The sequence below is a fragment of the Etheostoma spectabile genome, unplaced genomic scaffold, assembly GCF_008692095.1.
Source record: "Etheostoma spectabile isolate EspeVRDwgs_2016 unplaced genomic scaffold, UIUC_Espe_1.0 scaffold333, whole genome shotgun sequence".
Classification (NCBI taxonomy): domain Eukaryota; kingdom Metazoa; phylum Chordata; class Actinopteri; order Perciformes; family Percidae; genus Etheostoma; species Etheostoma spectabile.
The window spans coordinates 340,158-348,341 of record NW_022605586.1 but is presented as its reverse complement, the minus strand read 5'-3'; the positions used below and the strand labels follow the sequence as shown (position 1 = coordinate 348,341).

Genomic DNA, 8,184 nt, shown 5'->3' with positions numbered 1-8,184 from the left:
TAGGTCTATCCGTTGCTCTGATTGGTAATAAGTCTATGTGTTGCTCTGATTGGTTGTAGGTCTATATGTTGCTCTGATTGGTTGTAGTTCTATCCGTTGCGCTGATTGGTTGTAGGTCTATTCGTTGCTCTGATTGGTTGTAGGTCTATCCGTTGCTCTGATTGGTTGTAGGTCTATCCGTTGCTTAGTAAGGTTCTGGTTTTGGGTCCTATGTTTTTTGTTTTTGGTTTCAAGAGAGTTTTACTAGAAACAAGCAACGGGTGTGCCTAAGGTTGCTGGACCCCTGGATTTTGCGCAATTAAAAATGGATTATTTGTAATTTATGTAATTGTGATTTATTTAATTTGTTAAATGGCCGTTACTCTGATTGGTTGTAGGTCTATCTTCGGGGTCCGGCAACCCCAAAATGTGGAAAGAGCCATATTGGACCAAAAAAAACCAAAAACAAATAGTCTGGAGCCGCAACAAAAATAAAAGCCTTATCGAAGCCTTATACTGAAGGCAACACATGCTTATGTATCTATAGTAGCTATATTAGCCTACTATCGAAATGACTAAGGAACTACAAATACATATGAGTAGGGACGGATCCGAGTACCCGCCTGAAACAGTATCCTGTATAGATCAGCACTTTTGCCGAGTACAAGTTTATACCATCTCTCTCCCGCTCCGTCAGCCAATCAGTCTGCGATCTGTTCTTTAACGTTTAGGGTTTCTTCAGCTCAGGTTTTGTTTTTAACTTCGGTTGTAGTCCTTACATAGTAACCGTAGAATTCTGGTGACGTGGGGTTTGTAGTCCTTACATATACCCGTAGATTTTCTGGTGACGTGGGTTTTGGTAGTCCTACATAGTAACCAGTAGATTTCTGGTGAAACGTGGGGTTTGTATCCTTGCATAGATAACCAGTAGATTTCTGGTGAACGTGGGTTTCATACATGCTGGCTTGGTTAAATGAAACTCCCGTTGCGTCTCTGCCATCGAGATTTATTTTTTAACTGACACACCATTGATCTGAAGCTCGAGCTGTCATGTATGGTTTCTAATCAGCATAAATATACAATTTCTGCTTCAACTCCATATCAATTGGCATGCTTTAAAATACATCTGGTTAAAGCCCCGCACATTCAAGACAACCCGACCCACTTCCGGGTTTAATCTGACCACTTCCGGTTAGCCTCCGCCCAGTCCAAGTACTGATCCGGATACAGATAATTCATGTGGTACACCGATATCATATACAGATCATGCTGTAGTCCCTCTCCCTCTATTTTGAACCGAAGTATAAAACAAACTGAAGTTTTGCTGAAGAAACCCTAAATGTTAACGGGAAAGCCCGCGGACCTGGGAAGAGAGATGTTCCTCCCGGTCCTGAGTTGTGAGAACAGAGGTGGACCCCACAACATGAGGATCTGTTGGTAAGGAGGCCGCTGGGACTAGCCTCTCACAGAATAGTATAGGGAGGGGCGCTGGTACTAGCCTATCACAGAATAGGTAGTTGAGGGGCACTGGGACAGCCTATCACAGAATATTGAGGGGCGGGACCTGGGACTAGCCTTCACAGCATAGTGTAGGGAGGGACGCTGGGACTAGCCTATCACAGAAGTGTAGGAGAGGGGCGCTGGGACTAGCCTATCACAAAATAGTGTAGGGGAGGGACGCTGGGACTAGCACGTGAAAGCCTATCACAGAACGGGACACGTCATGGCTACTTTATCCAATCAGAGTACAGATATTGCTCGTATTACTCGTATAATTACTTGTACTCGTCAAAGTGCTTTATCCGTTACCATCTCGTTTCAGCCGGTACTCGGCTCATCCCTACAAACTCGTACTTAGCAACCAGGATACTTCTGTACCGTGGGAAATTGTCAGACATGGTGAGGTAGAATGGAACTCGGGTTTGCATCCTGCCCCGTCGAGTGTTTTTGTTTTTTGTTTTTTTAAACTGCCTGCTGGCTCTAACAGTTTTTTTGAGTGTCCTGAACTTTCTGCTGTGTTCTTAAAAAAAAATAAAGGCAGTTTGCGGTATAAATAATGTACAAATTAAGATACACACACAAACACATTCCACCCCCCTCCCCCTCTCTTCTTTGTTTCTCTCTCTCTCTCTCTCTCTCTCTCCTCTCCTCTCTCCCTGGTATCTCTGACTCACTCATAGACACACACACTCACCATACCTGTGAAAATAACAAAGAACCCCCCCAAACAATGATTAAGAGTTAAAAAAAGCAAGTTTATTATTGAGTATGAAACTCTTGTTCATTACAATTTACGTAATAATTGCAAGCACATTGGTGTATTTATTGTTGCAAAACTGTTATATCTGTTGGCTCCTATTAGGTTGTTTGTTACCAGGACAACACCACGGGTCTGAACTCAATGCTGATGCTGCATTTAATAGTTTTTTTTCTAATCAGCAATACTATAACATTTCTGATCAACCCATATCAATTGCATGCTTAATACCATACCCGTTAAGCCCGCCCATTGTCTAATTAAAACACCTAGAGACTGTGTACCAGCTGATATGGGGTCTGACTTATTTTATTAATCGACATCGCACCAAAGTTTTTTTTGTCACTTCCGTTCATCCTGAAGGCGCTGATCGGCTGAAACTGTCCGGCTTTAACCGCTCTTTTTGTCCCCAACTGCGCCTCCTGCTCTCGTCCCCTTTTACAGGCAGGCTCAGTTTCATCTCGAACAAGCCTAGGTTGTCTTTCCTGGCTGGGTTTGAACACGCCCATCATCACAGCCCAGTGGGGCGGCCACGCAAGCTAATAAGGTTAATACAGTCTGTATCACCTTTCTTTCTGCGGCGCTGCCCTTCTCTCTCTCGGCTCGTTTGATGAAGAGCTGGGCTCAGAATACATTTAGGGTTAGAAACAAAACCATATATACATATAATATTTCAGGGTTTGTCTCATCATTATCAGGTGTAGTTGAGCAACATCGGGCGAGCCGATGAAAGAAATTAAAGACTTTTTCTCAGATCTGAGTATTGTAGTTCTTTACCTTTAAGTTTAGTCTTTACGCGTGTTGATGTTATTTAGGTTAATCTGTCTAGCTTTCTAACATTTCAAGACCCAGATATGTGATAACGTCCAACTGAAGAGAAAAATGGATACAAAACTGTCATGGTGGGGTCTGGCTGGTCGTGAGTCTGTCCTCTTTATTATTTTTGATTCCCTACATCATGTCCTTGTTTTCCCTGTCTGTTCTTGTTGTAGTTGTGCCTTGTTGGGTTTTGGATTTCCTGCGCTCCCGTCCGAAGCCACGCTGATCACACACCCTGCCACCCTTCAACTACAATCCTCATCATCAGACACCCTGCCAGCACCGGCACCTCTGCATCCCGCCATTGCTCTCCCAGTATCCATCTCTCCTCTCGTCGCCACCCGTCTCATCCCTCGTGTCTCTGCTCCTCGTGTCCTCGCCTCCTCCTCGTCTGCTCCGGTTCCTCCCGAACCCGTTCCCACTCCCGTTCAGACTCTTCCCCGTTCGCGCCCCCCCCGCCCGCTCCCGGCGTCCATCTCCCTACTCCCATTCCCCTTTTCCCTAATGAATACCTTCCCTGTGAGCCGTGCGTTTTGAGTCCTCCTTCTGTTCCCCCTACAGTACGTCAAGTCCCTATGGGCCTCACGCCCCCACTCCCATCCCTCTCCTTCCCCCCAGGACTTAGCCTTCGCTGTGGCCTCCCAGGGAGCTTGCTCGGCCCCACACCCTCGGCCCTTAGGCCTGGCAGGCACTTTGCTCCCTGACCAGTGACATTCAGCGCTAGCTAGGCAGCTTAGTTTCCCCCAACCTCTCCTTCCCCATCGCAAACCCCGCTCCGTTTGCTCCGTCTGCTCCGCTGCTCCCCTCGCGTACTCCCCTCCGTAATTTGGTCCCTTCGACCCCCCTTGGAAACCCCCCCTGGGCCATGCCTGATTTCTCCGGTTGCTGGGACTGCGGGGGGGTTTTCTTGTACCTTGCGCCCTAGTTTTAGCAGACAACCAGTACCTTTCCACTCCGACAAAGCCAGGGTGGTTTTGTGCTGGTTTGCTTCGCGACCGCGCGCGTCTACTGGTACGCCGCGTGACCAGGGAGGCCGACGCTCCTCCCTCATACTCCTCCTCGAATGAGGAGTATTAGGAGGTTGTTCGCCCACCCGTGCGGTCCTTGAGAATGAATCCCGCCTCATTCTCTCCGGCAGGACCGCAGCGACGCGGAGGTACTCCGTCGACTTTCCGCATTTTGGCCGCCGAATCGGAGTGGAACTACCAGCCCTCCGTTGCGCTTCGCTGGCCGGCCTCGGACCGGATAAAAGACATCCATGGGGACCCTGGATTGTCTAATCGGTGCTGCCATCGATTTGGACATCGCATCCAGGAGAGGAAGAGAGGGTCGCGGTTCTCACGCGTCTCCACCTTTCCCCGGTTCCGGTCCGCACCGTCTAGGGTCTCTATTCCCCCTTTTCCCAGCCATGTCCCATCGTCCCTCCTACTCTGTCTGTTCCCGTCCGCCGGAGCCTATGCAGCTAGCAAGCTCGTCTGTCCCCAGTGAACTGAGCATCGCCGCCTCGCGGGTCTTGATTGTATTGCGGTCAATCCCCCGCCCCCCAATTTTCTCTGCGCTTGTCCCTCCTGCAAAAAGAGCAGGCTCGCCATTAGCAGTGGGAGCTCTGCGATCCAAACCTCCCCAACAGCGCAATTATACAGACGTCTCCCTTCCCCTGGGCGGGACGTTCCGTTCCCCTGGGGGCACTTGTCGACTCAGGTGCAGATGAAATTCATCGACATCGACTCGCCCGTCACTTTCCATCCCCCCGTCCCACGCGCACTCCTCTACGCGCCACAGTCTCACGGTCAGTCCCTCGGCCACCATCAGTGGCACCGCACTCCCCATTACACTCCCTCACCTCCGTTAATCACCCACGAGACCCTCTCTCTCACCTTATTTCCTCCCCAGCCCTCTCCCCTCATCCTGGTTGTCCCCTGGCTCGCCACTCCACAATCCTACGTGGACTTGGCGCGGGACGATTATAAACTGGAGCACAGCCTTCTTCCTCCTGCCTTCCTGTCAGGCGCGAGCCCCCGGTAAGTTTCCATGCTCGATAACCTCTTAATCCTTTCTACCTTCTTCGTTTTCCCATACCAGTCTACACTGGTTTGCCACCGGACCAGGCCCCGTCCTTGCCCCCCCACCCCCCACGACCTGCTCCTTAGCCTCCTTCCGAGCTCCTCTGCCTACTAGTCTTGTTTAAGCATCCGGGCCGGAGGGGAGGCTATGTATCAATACATCAGGAGTCTCTCGCCCGGCATCATCCGCCCTCCTCGTCCCGCTGGCGCAGGTTTTTTCTTTGGTGGCCAAAAAAGACCAAACCCTCCGCCCATGTAGCGACTACCGGGGGCTTAAAGCAATCACGGTTGAACGAAGTACCCGTCTAACCCTCTTTGGCCTCTGTCTACACGTCCCTCTCCCGGTCCCACATGTTCACCAAATAGACCTAAGAATGCCTACCACCTGGTCGAGATTGGGAGGGGGACGAGTGGAAAAAGCATTTAACACCCCACCGGTCACTATGAATATTAAGTAGGGCGTTTTGGTCTCACCTGCAACTGCTTTGTTCAGCTCTTGTGAATGACCGGGCCTTCATGACTACCTCCATTGCTTCTCTTTGTGTCCCTGGACGACATCCCGTCTTCTCCGTGACCCTCCAGACACAGAGCCTGCCGGTTAGTGCTCTGGCAGCGGCTCCTGGAGAACGCGTTATTTTTGAAGCCGGAAGTGTGAGTTCAGTCTTTCCTCATCCCTCTCCTTGGGTTTTGTTTATCGGTGCTGCGGTTACGGCAACCCTGCTAAGATAACTCGCCTCACCTCACCTTCCAGCCCCTTCATTGGTCGCCAGAGCCGCTGCAGCTACTCCCATTTACACTCCCCGCCCCTCTATTCACTAACCCCAAACCTGCCCTCAGTATGTATGGCGGGGACCCCTCCGGACATGGTGGAGGTAGCCACCCTGTTCCCATCGCTCCCTCTCAGATCAAAACTTCATCCATTTGCCTTTTTCTCAGACCCATAACTTCCCCAGAGCAGACTACAGCGTGGTGACCGGGAGCCTTATCTGTTAGCTGGCCTTGGAGGAGTGGAAAAGACACTGGCTGGATGGCGCCCAACAACCCTTCTCGTCGGACCGACCACAAAAACCTTGCTGTACATCCATTCCCCGAGACTGAACGCACGCCAAGCCATGTGGGGCCCTGTTTTTTACTCGTTTCTGCTTGCACCTTGTCCTATTGTTGTTCCGGATTCCGGAACCACCAAGCCCGACGTCCTTTCCCCAGCCTCCACTCCTCCGACGACTCGGGGAACCCACCTGATACATCCTCCCCCTTCCTGCCTGTGCCTCCCAGGTCTGGGAGGTGGAGTCCGCCGCGCCCAGGCCACTGACCCCCCCAGACCCCGGTCCCGACCTGCTTACCGCCTCTACGTCCCCGGGGGCCCGTTCCCAAGTCCTTCATGGGCACACGCCTCCCGCTTCAGCTGCAACCCGGCACGCCAGAACACTGTTCCGCTCCGTCTGGTGGGACACGGCGTAGAACATTGCCAGGACTTCGTGGTCGCCGCGAGGATGTTCCCGAGCCAAACCGTCCCATCAACGGCCCGCCGGTCCTGCTCCATCCCCTCCCCTGTACCCGGTTGGCCTGGTCCACATCGCCGTAGACTTGCGTCACGGCTTGCCCAACCCCAGGGTAATACGGTCATCCTGACTGTAGTGGACCGGTTTTTTGAAATCGGTCCACTTCATCCCCCTGTCTATAGCTGCCTACAGCCCTGGAAACCGCCAAGCTCCTAGTCCATCATGTCTTCCGGCCCACGCCATCCCCCGGGAATATCGTCTCCAGGTGTGGAGGCCTTCTGCCAAGCCCTCGGATCACCGCCCGCTTGTCTCGGTTATCACCCCCCGACCACGACAGACCGAGCGTCCAAACCAGGACCTGGGAAGAAGCCCTTCGGTTTGTGCGACCGTATCCCGTCCTCCTGGTGTAGTCATCTTCCGTGGTTGGAGTAACGCACACAACGCCCTGCCCCGCTCTGCCACTGGGATCTCCCCCTTCCATTGTACCCTGGGATTCCACCGCCACTCTTCCCGCCTTGGAAAAAGAAGTGGCGGTCCCATCAAGTACAAGGCACCTTCGGCGGTGCCAACGGGTGTGGTGGAGAGGCTATAGCCGCACCTGCAACGACCGTGTCTCTCAACACCGCCTGGCCGACCACACCGGATGCCGCCCCCGCTTATTGCCGGCCAGAAGGTGTGGCTTCCTCCCACGACCTCCGCTTCAACTTTGGTCCAAGAAGCTCTGCGGTGAAGGAAGGTTTGTGGGTCCCCTATGATTGCAGCTGTCCTGTCGCCCACCAACGTCCATACCAAGCTTCCATCCCACTTCACATCCACCTCGTGCTCCACGTTTCCCGGGGTCACCACCATCCCCACCCGCCAGGGGCAGCACCTCCGCCCCCACGGATCATCGACGGCCACCTGGCCTAGACGTACGCCGCCTCCTAGACGTGCGACCGTAGTGGTCGTGATACCGTACCTGGTGTACTGGGCCGGCTAACTGGCCCTATGAACGTTCCTGGATCCCGCCAGCCATATCTGTGCACCGCACCCCACTAGTTGAGTTCTACAGGGCCCACCGGACAAGCCTGTTGTCCGCCTGGAGCGTCCGTTGAGGCGGGGTACGTCATGGTTGGGGGTCCGGCTGGTCCGTGAGTCTGTCCTCTTTATTATTTTTGTTTCCCTACTTCACGTTTTGTTGCCTTGCTGTCTTGTTGTGTTTGGGTTTTTCCAAACTGCACTCCCGTCACGAACCGTGGATCACACACACACCGCCCCCGTCAACTACCATCCTCATCATCAACCCACTGCACCCTCGCCCGCTCCGCATCCACACCTGCCTGCATCATCCTTTACACCTGCCACCCCCTTTTCACTTGATCGTCAGTCTCTACTTCATGGGTGAACTTCTCAGACTTTGAGTGGTACCTTTTGTCTTGTGTTTGTGAATTCCTTACTCGCCCGTTTCCTTTTTCAGTTCACCTCCGGCCGGGCTGGCTTCGGATCCCCCATCGTTTCCCACGCTCTCCTCCTCATCCGCTCCGCTCCTTGCACGCTTATCCCCTCCCATCGCAGCTCCAGTAGT

General features: G+C 52.8%; 1 protein-coding gene across 1 annotated transcript in view; it reads right to left on the bottom strand.

Annotated features, from left to right (window-relative positions):
* The window catches only part of nek5 (NIMA related kinase 5), a 202,024-nt gene that overhangs the window by 56,037 nt on the left and 137,803 nt on the right, over positions 1 to 8,184 (bottom strand). The gene's annotated exons all lie outside the window — the stretch shown is intronic.